The sequence below is a fragment of the Acinonyx jubatus genome, chromosome E2, assembly GCF_027475565.1.
Source record: "Acinonyx jubatus isolate Ajub_Pintada_27869175 chromosome E2, VMU_Ajub_asm_v1.0, whole genome shotgun sequence".
NCBI classification, from domain to species: Eukaryota; Metazoa; Chordata; class Mammalia; order Carnivora; family Felidae; genus Acinonyx; species Acinonyx jubatus.
Window position 1 is genome coordinate 13747595 of NC_069396.1, and position 14261 is coordinate 13761855.

General features: G+C 38.3%; 1 protein-coding gene across 7 annotated transcripts in view; it reads right to left on the bottom strand.

Moving 5' to 3' along the window:
* Nucleotides 1-14261, bottom strand: part of HYDIN (HYDIN axonemal central pair apparatus protein) — a 438409-nt gene that overhangs the window by 359598 nt on the left and 64550 nt on the right. The gene's annotated exons all lie outside the window — the stretch shown is intronic.

The window sequence follows — 14261 nt, forward strand, 5'->3', positions numbered from 1 at the left end:
AGTGCAGAGCCCAATGTGGAGCTCCGAGTGACAAACCACGAGATTGTGACCTGAGCTGAAACCAAGAATTGGGTGCCTAACCGACTGAGCCACCCAGGTGCCCCATAGGATGGATATTCTTGGGCACAAAATTCATTTTCTGCACGAAGTTGAGTTTTGCTCACCTCTGAGAACTCATAAGGGAGCTGAGTCTACAAGTGTTTAAATGTCGAAGGGGTTGCTGTCTGGGAAAGCAGAATTTCATGACATATATTATTAAATTAGAATGCCCCCCAGACCCTGTGGGGACATGTACATGCCACATAAACAACCATCATGATCATCATAACTGTCCCCCATTCCTTATTTCCGTCCATCTCTTCTTGCTTTCCCTTCATCTAAAATGTCTCAAAGACTTATTGCCTTGTATTTTTATTCTTGCCTTCTCCTTCCATCCCCAAGTCCCTCCTTTGTTGAGAGCCAGACAAAAAATTGGCATATGGGCTCCCAGTTTAAATCTCAGAACAAGTTAAAATCTTTTCTCCCCTGTGAGCAACATGTAAGATGAAAACAAATCTCAAAGAACTTCTGTGCCAAACACTGTCTTTCATGTTTATTCGTGCATTGCAGTAGCCCACATGCCTCTAACACATTTAACTAAATATATAGGTTGACAGACTAAAGATGTTTTCCCATAGTTTTGAAAAATAATTTTTTTCCTCTCAGAAGGTATTGTCAGCAGTAATAAACCAAAATCCTGAAGAAGTATTCTGTTTTTGTTAAGGCCAAAGGTTTTGGAGTCATCAGACCTGGGTTTTAATCTTCCAGAGCCTCTATTTTCTCATCTGTAGAACGGAGATAACGGTAGTGAGCCTACTCTAATAAGTTATCTATTACCATGTAACAAATTGCTCCAAAACTTAGCAGTTAGAAACAACACAAAACATTGTATCATTTCTCACAGTTTCTGTGATTCAAGAATTTGAAACACGCTGGTGTAGGTGATTCCGGCTTAGGCTCTCTTAGGAGTTTGCAGTCAAAGCTGGCAGCAAGGGCTGCAGCTATCTGAAGGCTTAACTAAGGTTGGAAAAATGCACTTCCAAGATGGCTCACTCACACAGCTAGCAAGATGGTCCTGGCTCTCGGGGGGACACCTCAATTCCTCTCCTCATGGGTCCCTCTAAAGGGCTGCTTAAGTGTCCTCATGGCATGATGACCTTCAGAGCAAGCAACCCAAGAGACCAAGGGAGAGGCTGCAATGTCCTTTGTGACCCAGAAGTCACACACCATCATTTATGCAACACCAATCATCCTCATTCAGTGTGGGAGAAGCCACACAAGGACGTGATTACCAGGAAGGGAGGCTCACCAGGAGCCATCTTGAAAGCCAGCTACTACATTGACCCCGTGTTTAGTACGAGGATTAAATGAAGATAGTGTATATAAAGTACTTTACTTTGTATAGTACCTGGCATATAATTGTTCTTAGTGTTAGCATTAGTAGAAAGTTGGTGTAAGAAGAAAAGCGATGAATTTGTTCATGTCTTCAATTTCTGCTACTGCCACAGCAAGGGCAGGGCAATTATACTCTGGAACACTGATAAATTTTTCTTTAGCCCCAAACACCATTTTAGCAGGAAAATACCAAAGAAAAAATTAGGGGAAATGCTCAAGTGCAACATGACTTTTGTTTTAATCTTACTTCATCTTCTGTGTTTCTACTGTTTCTAAAGCTGCCATGCTCCCTGGTTTTCTATTTGTCTTATCTCTTTTAAGTTGGATTACTTTAGATGTCACAGGTTTCCCATTGGCCTCTGCTCTCTTTCTCCTTGAAATACTTCCTGAAAACAATCTATCTCTGCAGAATGTATGACCTATTATATCTGATGTAGATTAGAGAGATAAATTTCACAAAGAATCCTCTTGTTTGACCCATGTTGAAGAAAAGAAAAATGAAGATGTATTTTTTTCTGGTTACCAATTGCAATGTGGGAGGTGGAAGGGTAGGGCAGAGGGGAGTGTTCCCCACACCAACAAGCAATTCTCAGGATACCAGTTGGCTGTCCTACAATTCAACTCAATTCTGACATTATCAACCCAGAGCTAGCATCAGATTCCACAAGTTAAGGGTTCATTCCTACAAGACCCTCTCCCCCAGGACCACCAGATGCTCATCACAAGCCCAGAGTATTACCTGTACTTCTGAGCAACTAGAGATAAATCAGAGGTTCCCAACACCCCCTCCTCAGGTTTGATTAATTTGCTAGAGTGACTCCCAGAACTCAGAGAAACATTTCACTTAACAAGAGCATTGGTTTATTATAAAAGCATATAACTTAGGAACAGCCAGATAGAAGAGATGCAGAGGACAAGGCATGTGGGAAGGGGTACAGAACTTCCATGCCTTCTCCCAAAGCTCCACTCTCCCCAAATCTCTACATGTTCACCAACCTGCTCACCAAACCCTGTCCTCTTGGGCATTTATGGAGGATTTACTACATAGGCATGATTGATCAAACTATTAGCCTTTAAAAACTGATTCTTGGCTCTGCACTGAATGTGGAGCCTGCTTGGGATTCTCTCTCTCCCTCTCTCTCTGCCCCTCTCCTGCTCACACTCTCTCTCTCTCTCTCAAAATAAATAAATATTTTTTAAAAATTTTTAATTAAAAAAGAATAACAACACTGATTCAACCTCCAGCCCCACTCTCCTCCAGTCTCCCCTCCCCAGAGGTGGGTGGGACTGAAAGTTCCAACCCTCGAATCACATGGTTGGTTCTTCTGGCAACCAGCCCCCCATTCTCAGGCGGGGTCCAAAAGTCGTCTCATTAACATAACAAAAGACACCTTTATTGCTTTCCTCCCTTAGGAAATTCCAAGGGTTTTAGGAGCCCTGTAAAGAAATGATGAAAACCAAATACATACTTCGTGTTATAAACCCAAATATCACAAGATGCATGGTGAGAACTAATTTTCCTAGGCTTCAAATTACAAAACGAACTGCTTCTCAGAGAAAAAAAAATGTCAAGTGCTAGAAGCTTGTTCAAACTTAGAACCAGGCCAGACACAGTCAGGGGTAAAGTCAAACAGCCAACTCTGGGCCATATGGGAAGAAGGTAATGTTAAAAAACAAAATTCAACTAAGTAAACTTGAAGATCAAGCTGGCTTTATTCAATTATTCATGAATAGAGCAGCATCTCATTGAGTAAAAAGAAAGGAGCTCCAAAAACTACTAAATGGAAGGGTTTTGTAGGCAGATGGGGGTGGGAAAAGAAAGTTAAAGTAATGGATTATTTCAGGCAACAGTCACCTTTCTACAGCAGATGGATCGGATCTATCAAGGAGATTACCTCCCTACTGCTGACCAGGTAATTCCAGATCGAATGGGTAAAGGTAACATTCCTAGGAGAGGCCTAAACTGCAATCAGATTAGGTAGTAAGTCTTGATTTACTGACATGGGCTTAGCACAAGTGACACTATGTGGGGTCTGTTGTTTCTTTTTTTCTTTTCTTTTTTTTTTTTTTTTCAACACTAAGGACAGGAATAGAGAGCTACAGCTGCAGAAAGTGCTTATTTATTATTTGTGAGCCCCAATTCACATCATTTTCATGATTTAAACCAAGAATTTACAAGTATTACTGTTCCACAATAAATTGCTTTTCTCATATGGAATTCAATTATCTTTCGATTTAATAGAGTATCTACTACTTGCAAAGTACTATATTAATTAAAAATAAAATCAGGGGCGCGTCGGTGTCTCAGTGGCTTGAGCATCTGACTCTAGATTTTGGTTCAGGGCATGATCTCATGGTTCATGAGCTCAAGCCCCACATGATTCATGAGTCCAAGCCCTGCTTGGGATTCTCTCTCTCACCCTCTCTCTCTGTCCCTCCCCAGCTTGCACACACACCCACTTTCTCTCTCTCAAAATCAATAAACTTTAAAAATAAATAAATTAAATTAAAAAAAATAAAAATCATATTGGTTTTGAAGAGTGAAGAAGAAACTGAGTGTTATAGCCTCTAGCATATAGTAACAAGCACCCAGAAATCCAACTGGATTTTGATTTTGATTTTGCATATCTTTCCACATTCAGCCTTGGGAACAACTCTAAGTGAAAAGCATTGTTGCAATTTGATTGAGCATGTGATAAATTCTGCTTTTAGTTACAATGAGGTGGATAAAAGATAAAGTGATATGGTCTTTTAAAAAATTTTACCGTGAAAGTTTACATACATACAGAAAAGTTATATCCATTACAGCTCAATTAATTTACCACATGAACATCCATGTTATGATCACGCAGGTAAAGAAACAGAACACTGTCAACACCCCCAGAAGGACCCTCACTTCCCTTCTCAATCACTAAGCCCTTTCTCCCTACTAAAGGCAATCACTATCTTCACTTTTGTAGAAATCACTTCCTCAATTTTCTTTTATTACCTAAGCATGGATTCCTAAACACTACAGTTTTGCCCAGTTTCTAATATTTGAAACAATGGAATCATACAGTAGGCAGTCTTCTGTGTCTGGCTTCCTCTGTTCTGCTCTATGTACCTATTTCATTGCATATAGCTATAATCTCTTTTCATTTAAGTTTAATAGTTCATTATTTGAAATATACTATTATTTATGAATCCATTCTACTACTGGTTAACATTTGAGTTGTTTCCAGCTTGAGGTTACATGAATAAGACAGTTATGAACAGTCTTATAAATGTCTTTCTGCACACAAGGCCAAGCAGACCATATATCTTGGAATGGAAGTGCTGGGTTGTAGGGTAAGAGTATCTGAAACTATGGTAGATAATGCTAAACAGTTTTCCAAAGTCATTGTACCTATCTATGCTCCCACCAGTAGTGTATGAGAGATCTGGTTGCCATCCAAATTTGCTAACACTTGCTATTAGCAACCTAAATTTTAGCTAACCAATGGTGTATCATCATAGCTCATTGTCCTATTAATTTGCATTTCCCTGATAACTAATGAGATTGAGTAGGTTCACATATGTTGACTGCCCATTTGGATGTCCCCTTTTATGAAATGTTGTGTGAAGTGTTCAAATCTCTTGACTTTTTCAGTTGGGTTGTCTTTTATTTCTTGATTTGTAGAAGTCCTTCAAATATTCTGGATGCAAACACTTTGTCAGTTCCATATTTTTGTAGATGTCTTTGCCCACTCTATGGCTTGTTTTTTCAATTCAAGTGGCTTCATGGGCCAACTTCCAGTTCATCCCTATTCCTTTGAGGCAGGCTTTTGAGGTCCAAACCCCAACAGGAATTCACCTGGAGTCTTCTATACTTGGCAGGCCCTAGTCACCAATCCCTGTTGCCTTAGTCCACAAAGACTGTCCCAACTCTTAGTCTCTCAGCTTCTTCCTTGGAATTTGCATGTGCTCACTCTCAGGGGTTCTAAGTTTGAGGCTCACTTCCCTGGGTACCTGTACCCTCTAGAGCTGGCCTGATAATTCTTCACCACCTTGTCACCTTCTAGTGCCCTGAAGAAGGCTTCTGTTTATAATCTTTCCAGGTTTCCTAGATGTCCTCAGCAGGAGGACAAACCTGCACTACCTAGTCTACCCTTCTCAGAAGCAGACATCCTCGAGGCATCTGGGTGGCTGTTGGTTCAACGTCCAACTTCAGCTCAGGTCATGATCTCACGGTCCGTGAGTTCGAGCCCCACATTGGGCTCTGTGCTGACAGCTCAGAGCCTGGAGCCTGCTTCAGATTCTGTGTCTCCCTCTCTCTCTGCCCCTCCCCCACTCACACTCTCTCTCTCTCTCTCTCTCAAAAACACAAATAAACATTTAAAAAAAAAAAAAGCAGACATCCTCATTTGCCGAGTGTAGATGGTAGAAGGGGAGAAAACTTAATTCATGTCTAATGAATTTTCCACTGCAAAAATAGAACATTGTTTAAAATTTGAAGATAAAATCGAAAAATGAAGCACAATACAAACAATGCCCAGGACTAGTAAAAGTTAAGTTAGAGCACTCCTCAGATGTCTGAAATTAACCTGGATTATCCATTTATGTCACCTAATCCAAGATTTATAGAGCTGATATCTTGACATTGTGATTTATTTTAGGTATCAAGTTGAGATACAATTATTGTCAACTTGGTGTATTAACAATGAAAATTTACTTGCAGAACTTTAATGGACAGAAGTAAACATTTTAAATTTCTCCACCAAGCAACCAAGGACATATTTTCAAGCCCCTTCTCATTTGAAGAACCAAAAAAAAAGCAATATATTTTTTTGAAAAGGTATATTAAAATTGAGACTCTGAGCTTTAGCTAGATCTTCTTTCAGAAAGTGTCCTGATCCATGTATGGATCTGAATTATGAGACACTATTACAGATACCCTCAGATAACATGGTAAAATGCATAGTTCTTGTCTCTAGAATGCCCAGCCTCTCCTTCCAAGTCCATTAACCCTACTGGTACGCTCTGGTCCCTTCTGTCTAGGTTCTCAGGCTGCCCTGTTTCCCCTGATCAAACTACAAGATTATTTAGAGATAAATCTCTGGAACTCTCTTCTTCCGCCCCACCCCCTTTCCCATGCTAACTTAGACTCATCCTATAGGGGTCAGTTGAAACATCACTGCCTCTAGAAAGCCTTTCCTGAAGTCTCATAGCAATTTCACTTTTCACATATGGAGTAAATAATTTGTGTAACTACATTTCTATGTCTGCCTTCTTCACCAGAGAGCAAGTCCCATGAGATAAGAGACCTTGACCATTATCCTCATCATTGGCGTATATGCCTAACATAATGCCTAACATGGAGTCAATGAATATTTGTTTAATGATTGGATAGGTAGCTAAATCACTAAACCACTTATGCTTTCTTTTTTTAAAAAAAGGAATCATGGAGCGCCTGGGTGGCTCAGCTGGTTAAGCTACTGACTTTGGCTCAGGTCATGATCTCGCAGTTTGTGAGTTCAAGCCCTGCGTTGGGCTCTGTGCTGACAGCTCAGAGCCTGGAGCCTACTTCAGATTCTATGTCTCCCCCTTTCTCTATGCCTCCCCTGCTCACACTCTGTGTCTGTCTCTCAATAATAAATATTTAAAAATTTTTAACAAAAAATAAAAAAATTTAAAAAATAAAAAATAAAAGGAATCATTTGTCAGATATTTATAAGTTTTTACCACCCTGTATCTATTTATCCTGCTTCCAGTATCAAAATCATTTTCCCTCAAGGAATCACCCGACTCCGTACCCCAGTCCAGAAGAGGCTTATCCCAATATCACATCTCTCTGGCCACAGTGATTGGTCCTGGACATGGCAAGTGATTAAAGTCAAACCAGTCAGAGCCAATGAGGCTTAATTCTGATTACATTGGAACGGCTGCCAAAGAGGCATGTTTTCTTTCCATTGAGGTTGCTAACTAGGTTATGAGCTTGAAGCTGTCGGCAGCCCTCTTGCCCCTCTGAGAGAAGAGAGGGTGTTAAGAATGAAGCCACACATGAACACTGTACCATGAGACTGAATTCTGATGACATCATTTAAATCCTTAGATCCAGCCAGGAATTTCTAAGTTATCTGAGCCAGTTAATGTTCTTTGACACAAATGTCATTTGAGCTATATTCTGTGGACACAATCTCTTGACAAAGTGAATTCCTTATAAATAATTGCAGTCTATTATTTCTAATGTGTTACCATGGCATGAATAGCTTGAGAACCATTTAGACCAAAGTTTGCAAAGGCAGTTCTTGATGGTCTTGTTAATTTTGTCAAATATGCTGATATAAACATGGCAGACAAGCTATTTTAAATCCATGTTTGCTTTGTTAAAATATAATAACTTCTACTTTATATACCATTGATTCTGTTAGCACCAGATCCTGCAGACCAGTTGGCTTGTAGAAGCACACAAACGGAATGCCTCTGACTTCTACAACTATTACACAGGATGAATGTTCATTTGAAGAATTTGCTTCAATTCACACCACACACACATCACTCAAGGTGAACAATTTTATAAGCTTCTTATGAATGCTAGGCAATTCATATTGTTTACATTGCAGCAATTCATAAACAAATACAGTTATTTATGAATTTGCTACAATGAAAAAGAGATACTGAAATTACCATTCATTGATAACTAAAATTCCTTATTTTGAATTTAACCATCAAATCAATCAATCAAATTAACCATCAACTCATATTTTAATATCAACAACAGATATAACGGCCCCCTCCTGTTGGCTTAGCAAAAATTAAAAATAATTGTTTAAAAAAAGCTGCAGTCTATCATTTCTTTGCAACTCCTTTGTGGAAGAAATATAAGCAAAGGAAAATAGTGGGTGTGTAAATTTCTTTTCCTAACACAACAATCCCTAATTCAAGTGTCCTTTCCTCCAGTGTGCTGTATTATTCTATCAATTATTCTAATTATTCTAATTATTCTAATTACTCAATTATTCTATCAATTATTCTAATTATGAAATTTTCTAACATGAGAAAATATCTTCTCATATGCCTATAATGGGATTAGTAAATAACTTTCTCAAATCTACGTATCTTACTTGGATTCAAGAATGCATGCTCAATTAGGAATACTCTCCAACGCTTTTAACTCCTTTTAACAATCTACTTTTATAAAGGATTTCTTTGGGCTGTCTAGTATAATTCCCCCCCACACACACACCCACCCATTCTCCCATTCTCCTTCTTCCTATAAGAACCCAATGCCCTATCCAGAAAACGTAGAGAGACCTAGCCAATCAGAGTATCCAATTATCCTATGTTCTGGCTGGTCTTGTGTGTGAGTATGAATCCTCCCCTTGAATGACAGCTGGACCTTGACAAAGAGAATATTTTTCCCTTGGATTTCCTGGGCTGAAAATGAATTTAAAGCTATTGGCAGCCATCTTCCCCACCACATGCAAAAGGCTTTTTTTTTTTTAAATATGTATTTATTTATTTTGAGAGAGTGAAAGAAAGAGTGAGCAGGGGAGGGGCAGAGAGAGGGAGAGAGAATCCTAAGCTGGCTTCAAGCTCAGCTTGAAGCATGACCAAAGGACTCAATCTCACAACCATGAGTTCGTGACCTGAGGTGAAATCAGGAGTCAGACGCGTAACCAACTGAGTTGCCCAGGCGTCCCAGGGAAAAGGCTTTCTTGCAGAAAAAGCCAAGGAGATAAAAGCAGAAACGTGAGCAAGATGGATAGATGACAGGAGGAAAGAATGATGAATGTGAGTTCATTGTATTGCTATTGAAAGCAATGCTAAACTTTGTGGCCCTGGTACAAGTGGTTCATCTTTTGATCCTATCAGCCATCACGGTGTCCTAACTTAATGGACTAATAAATTCCTTATTGTAATTAAGCTGTATTGAAGTTTGAACAAGTTTCTACTACTTGAAACCTAGGAATCATACATTTACTTAAAATTTATTCCTGGGATTTATTACCAAGATTTGCAAATAACTAATATGTAATGGAGCAAGTTGCTATTTATGAAGCAAACTGAAAATGTCTTATTTCTATTAGAATAGGAGAGAATAAGCTTATACATTTTGCACTTACATATAACACATAGACTAAGTCATTTGTACCATTAAATGTACCGTCCAGGATGCCTAAAAATCTGGAAATCATGAAAAGTCATTAGATATTTGGATTAAGTAACCCAGGACAGGTAATTCCATACACAAATTAGTTCATATCTGAACATAGCTAGCACATGGCACGGTCTCTGCAGAAGTTCACATGGATCCAAAAATTCTGGGTCATCTGAGTCCAGAAGATAACTAGATATACTTCATTTTCATACTTTAAAGAAGTATACAACCCTATAGAGGGTTATAGACAAAATTCTTTACGGAAAATTGGTACATTTTACATGCATTTCTTCTAAGTACTAACAAAGTGAAGTTATTTGCCAACATTATTTAAAAGTGATCTGGGGCACCTGGATGGCTCAGTCAGTTAAGTGTCCAACTTCAGGTCATGATCTCAGGGCTCGTGAGTTTGAGCCCCATGTCAGGCTCTGTGCTGAAAGCTCAGATCCTGGAGCCTGCTTCGGATTCTGTGTCTCCCTCTCTCTGCCTTTCCCCCAACCTTCTCTCTAAAAAATAAATAAACATCAAAAAAAATTTTTTTAAGTGATCTTATTTGATAATCAAATCCTCTGACAAAAATAATGCCTGGGAATCAGACTTCCTTTCACAGAAAATATTTAGAATCCCTTTCATGAAGCCAGCCATACACATTAGAGCAAACCCAGATTTACTCATTGACCCTTCTGTGGCTCCAACTAACATCAATGAAGAAAGGCACTGGTGCTTTCATCAATCTCCACCAGTCATTGGGAATGTGGTAATTCCCAGAAGCAAGTGAACAGCAAGCTGCTTGACCCTGCTCAAACTGAGTGCTTTCAACAGGGATCACTGTCTCATACATCCTCACTAGCAGCTACTTGTTAAATGCTATATGTCTACTTTTTATTAAAATGTCAAAAGTAATTCTTTTCATTCATACTGGATGGCTGTCGTAACAGAATTCAGTAATGAAAACCAATGACAGAGATTAGTTACATACTATAAAACTGTACTTGAGCCGTCTGGCATAAAACAGGGCCATTTTTCTTCTCTCAGTTATCACACTGGTAAATATTGACTAGGAAATTCTTAATGTGTTGGTGCCACAGAACTTGGCCAGATCGATTTCTATTACAATAGTATGAAAAATGCCTGTATCCAGACTACATTTCTAATAAGAACAAAAATAATTTTTTCTCCTAAAATAAGGAGGACTTCCATTTCCAATAATGGCAGGTAACAGTTGGTTGAACCAACCATTCAAGTGAACACTACTAAAAACTTTAGGTGAAAAAAACTGTAATCTTCTTAAAAGTATTAAAAGGCAATCAATATATTAAGCAATTACCAGACCAAAATCTAAATGCAATCAAACACCAGAGAAGTAAGCAAAGCACTAACCTCCGTAACCGCTTTTGCTCCAGGGCACTCACTAACCTTCAAAACCTGGGGCTTTGTTTGGTGGCCTTGCTGGGCAGTGAAACAGAAGTCAATGATTAGAGTCTGCTCAAGATGGGAAATATAATGAGAACTCTTTTTTCACTTTACACTGGGACCCAAAATTAAAACTGGCCACTCCAACACCATCCCCAAAAAGCCATAGTAAAACTTGTCAAGGTGCTAAGCAAAGAAAGAAAAGAAAAATAAAGGAAAAAATATCCCCAAAGTTGGGGTCACTTGTGATTCAAAATTGCAGCCCGTGTCCATACTACTAAACTGTCCAGAAAACTTAAAATCATGAGTTAGGTCTAGGGAAGTCCCAGATTAACAGATTCTAAGGTGCAGGGCAGAAGCAAATATCATTCTCCTGTCAAGGAAAGCACCATCAATGCCAGACCTCAAAAACTAAATATCCCTACAAATAATATTTTAGGACAATGAGGAATAGAAATAAGCAAACACACAAGAAAACTAGACACCATGAACACAATTAGCAGAAGCTAAAGATATCAGAAAGACCATCAAAGGCTTCATATAGGGGACTTATTAGATACAGACCATAAAACAACTGTGTTTTTACCGTTTGAACTACTAACAGATAAACCCAAAGATATCTTCAGGGCACATGAATCATTTTTTTTTAATTACAACAATTCTGGGGTGCCTGGGTGGCTCAGTGGGTTAAGTCTGACTCTTGATTTCAGCTCAGGTCATGATCTCATGGTTTGTGAGTTCAAGCCCCACATCAGTTCTGAGCTGACAGCTCAGAACATGCTTGGAAGTCTCTCTTTCCTTCTCTCTCTCTGCCCCTCCCCAACTCATGCTTTCTCTCAATAAATAAATAAATAAACAGATTTTAAAATTAAAAAAAAAATAAAATTACAACAATTCTGTAAGACAAATGGACTCCAAAAATGTCAATGTCCTGAAAACCAAAAACCCAACAAGTCCCCTCCCCCTCAAATGTCAAGAAAACTGATCTACACTAAAGGAGACTAAAAAGCTTAACAATGCAATGTAGCATATGATCCTTGATTGGGTCCTGGGCTTCATTTTTATTTTTATTTTTATTTATTTTATTTGTATTTTAGTTAATATGCGGCACAATGGGCTAGATGGGCATTGGGTATTCAGAAGGAAGGACACTTGTTGTGAAGTCACTGGACTTCATTTTTAAAAACCACTGTAAAGATTATTGAAAAACTAGGGAGATATGAACACGGAGTATATATCAGAAAATACTATATCAGTTTTAAGTTTATAGACTGTGATAACAGCATTATGGTTATGTAAAAGAATGTTTTAAATCTTAGGAAATACCTGCTAACTATAAAAAAGAGCAGTGTCATTATATCTCCCACTAGAAGTCACATATTTGCTTTCAAATGATTCAAAAGATAAAGAGAGAGAAAGAACAAAGGCAAATGTGGCAGAATGGTAACAATAACTGATGACTCTGAGTAAAGAGTACTTAGGTATGATTACTTCAAGTTTTTCTTAGGTTTGAATATTTTTAAAAACAAAATGTTGTAGGGGGGAGTTATACAGTGGATTCGAAAAAGAGTCCAACAGAACATCTAGCAAAGAAAGATACTAATTTAGAAATTTTTAGATAGATAATAAGCATATTTTAAATAGCTGAAGAATATATGAGTGAACTAGAAAATGGATCAGAAGAATTATGCAGGTCAGTACATGGAGTGACAAAGAAATAGAAAATACACAAATGAGGTCAAGGGACATGAAGGACAGAGATGTGATGTCAGTGGAGTCATGAGTGAAAGAAGAGAAAGGAGTTAGAGGCAATAACTGAAAACCAATAGCTGAGAACTCTACTGAAACATTGGAAAAGACCAATCTATAGGTTCAAAGAACCCATCAAATCCCAAGTTACACAGATGGAGAAAAAAAATCCATACCTAGATTCAGAGAGGGTGAGGAAAACCAAAAATTAGGGGGAAAATTATTAAAAGAGCCAATAAAAAAGATTATTTTCAACAGAGCCATGATTTCATTAGAGCTAATTTCTCAATACAGTGGAAGCCAGAAGATGGTAGAATGATGAATTCAAATGTGTTTAAAGAAAAAACTGCCATCTTTTAATTCTATAACCAGCAAAAATATCTTTCAAGAGTAAGGGCAAATTAAGGACAATTTTAGACAAATAGATATGGGAAGTTCAACCTAGCCAACCTCCTTAAACTTAGTCAATTAGCACTGTCGATGAATTTTGATTTAACCTGCACTGAATTATAACATTCTGCTCTCCAGTAGTCTGCCCTTTCCTTAAACTGATCCATCCAATAACGTACAACTATAGGATGGATACAAGAATAATGTCCAACCACTGCTGAAAATGATTCTGAAATGGCTAATACACAAATTTACCCCCATTTGAAGTCTCCATGGTACTTCCAGTTGTCATTCATACAAGTTCATGAATACGTGCACATCCATACTAATGTACCACTTTTCCAACATGAGGAACCAAAACAATGTGAACTCAGCAGGGATCTCATTGTCCCTGATCATAATAATATGTCTGTCCTACGGTTCTGTTTTAATTATTTTACAAATAGAAATGTCATTACCCATATATAAATTTCACTTCTGAACAGAACAAAACAAAACAAAACAAAACAAAGATCTATGAGTGGTGACCTCAAACTGAACTGGTTAAATTTAGGGACTCATTTGTAAAGGTCAGCGTCCTTTGCTGCAAATCCACTTCGTATGCAGATGAGAAGTGTAACCTGCCCTATGGCTCTGGGCATAATTAGCCAGCTGCACCCTTCTAATAAGGTGCAGATGGTTAATTACCCCAGCAAATAACTGCTTACTTGTGGGCACAAAAGCCTGTACCTAAAATCATTGAAAGTATATTTGGGCCTATTTTTGCTCATGCAAACAAAACACTTGTTCCAAGGTTTCATCTGTGAACAGAGCACCACAGGCTCACACTGCCCTGCTCTGGGGGAAACCCATTAACACTGCTGCGGTCTGGTTCAAGGGAGGGACCACTGGCCACAAAGCTGTATTTCAGGTGGTGAAATATTTCATGGGGTGCTGAATCCTTGTTGAAAAAATCTCCTAATGTTTATTTGCTGCAATAGGAATTGTAAATGAAACAGAATTGGTTTTCCTAGAACCCAAAGTAAATTCTATACTCTTTCGATGAAAACTCTGAAATGAAAGATTTTCACAAGCAAACATTGCCAATGTTAGTTGTCTTAAGAAGGAAAAATAAAAGTCTAATTTTCCTTTGCCCTCGAGGAATTTCATGGGCTAG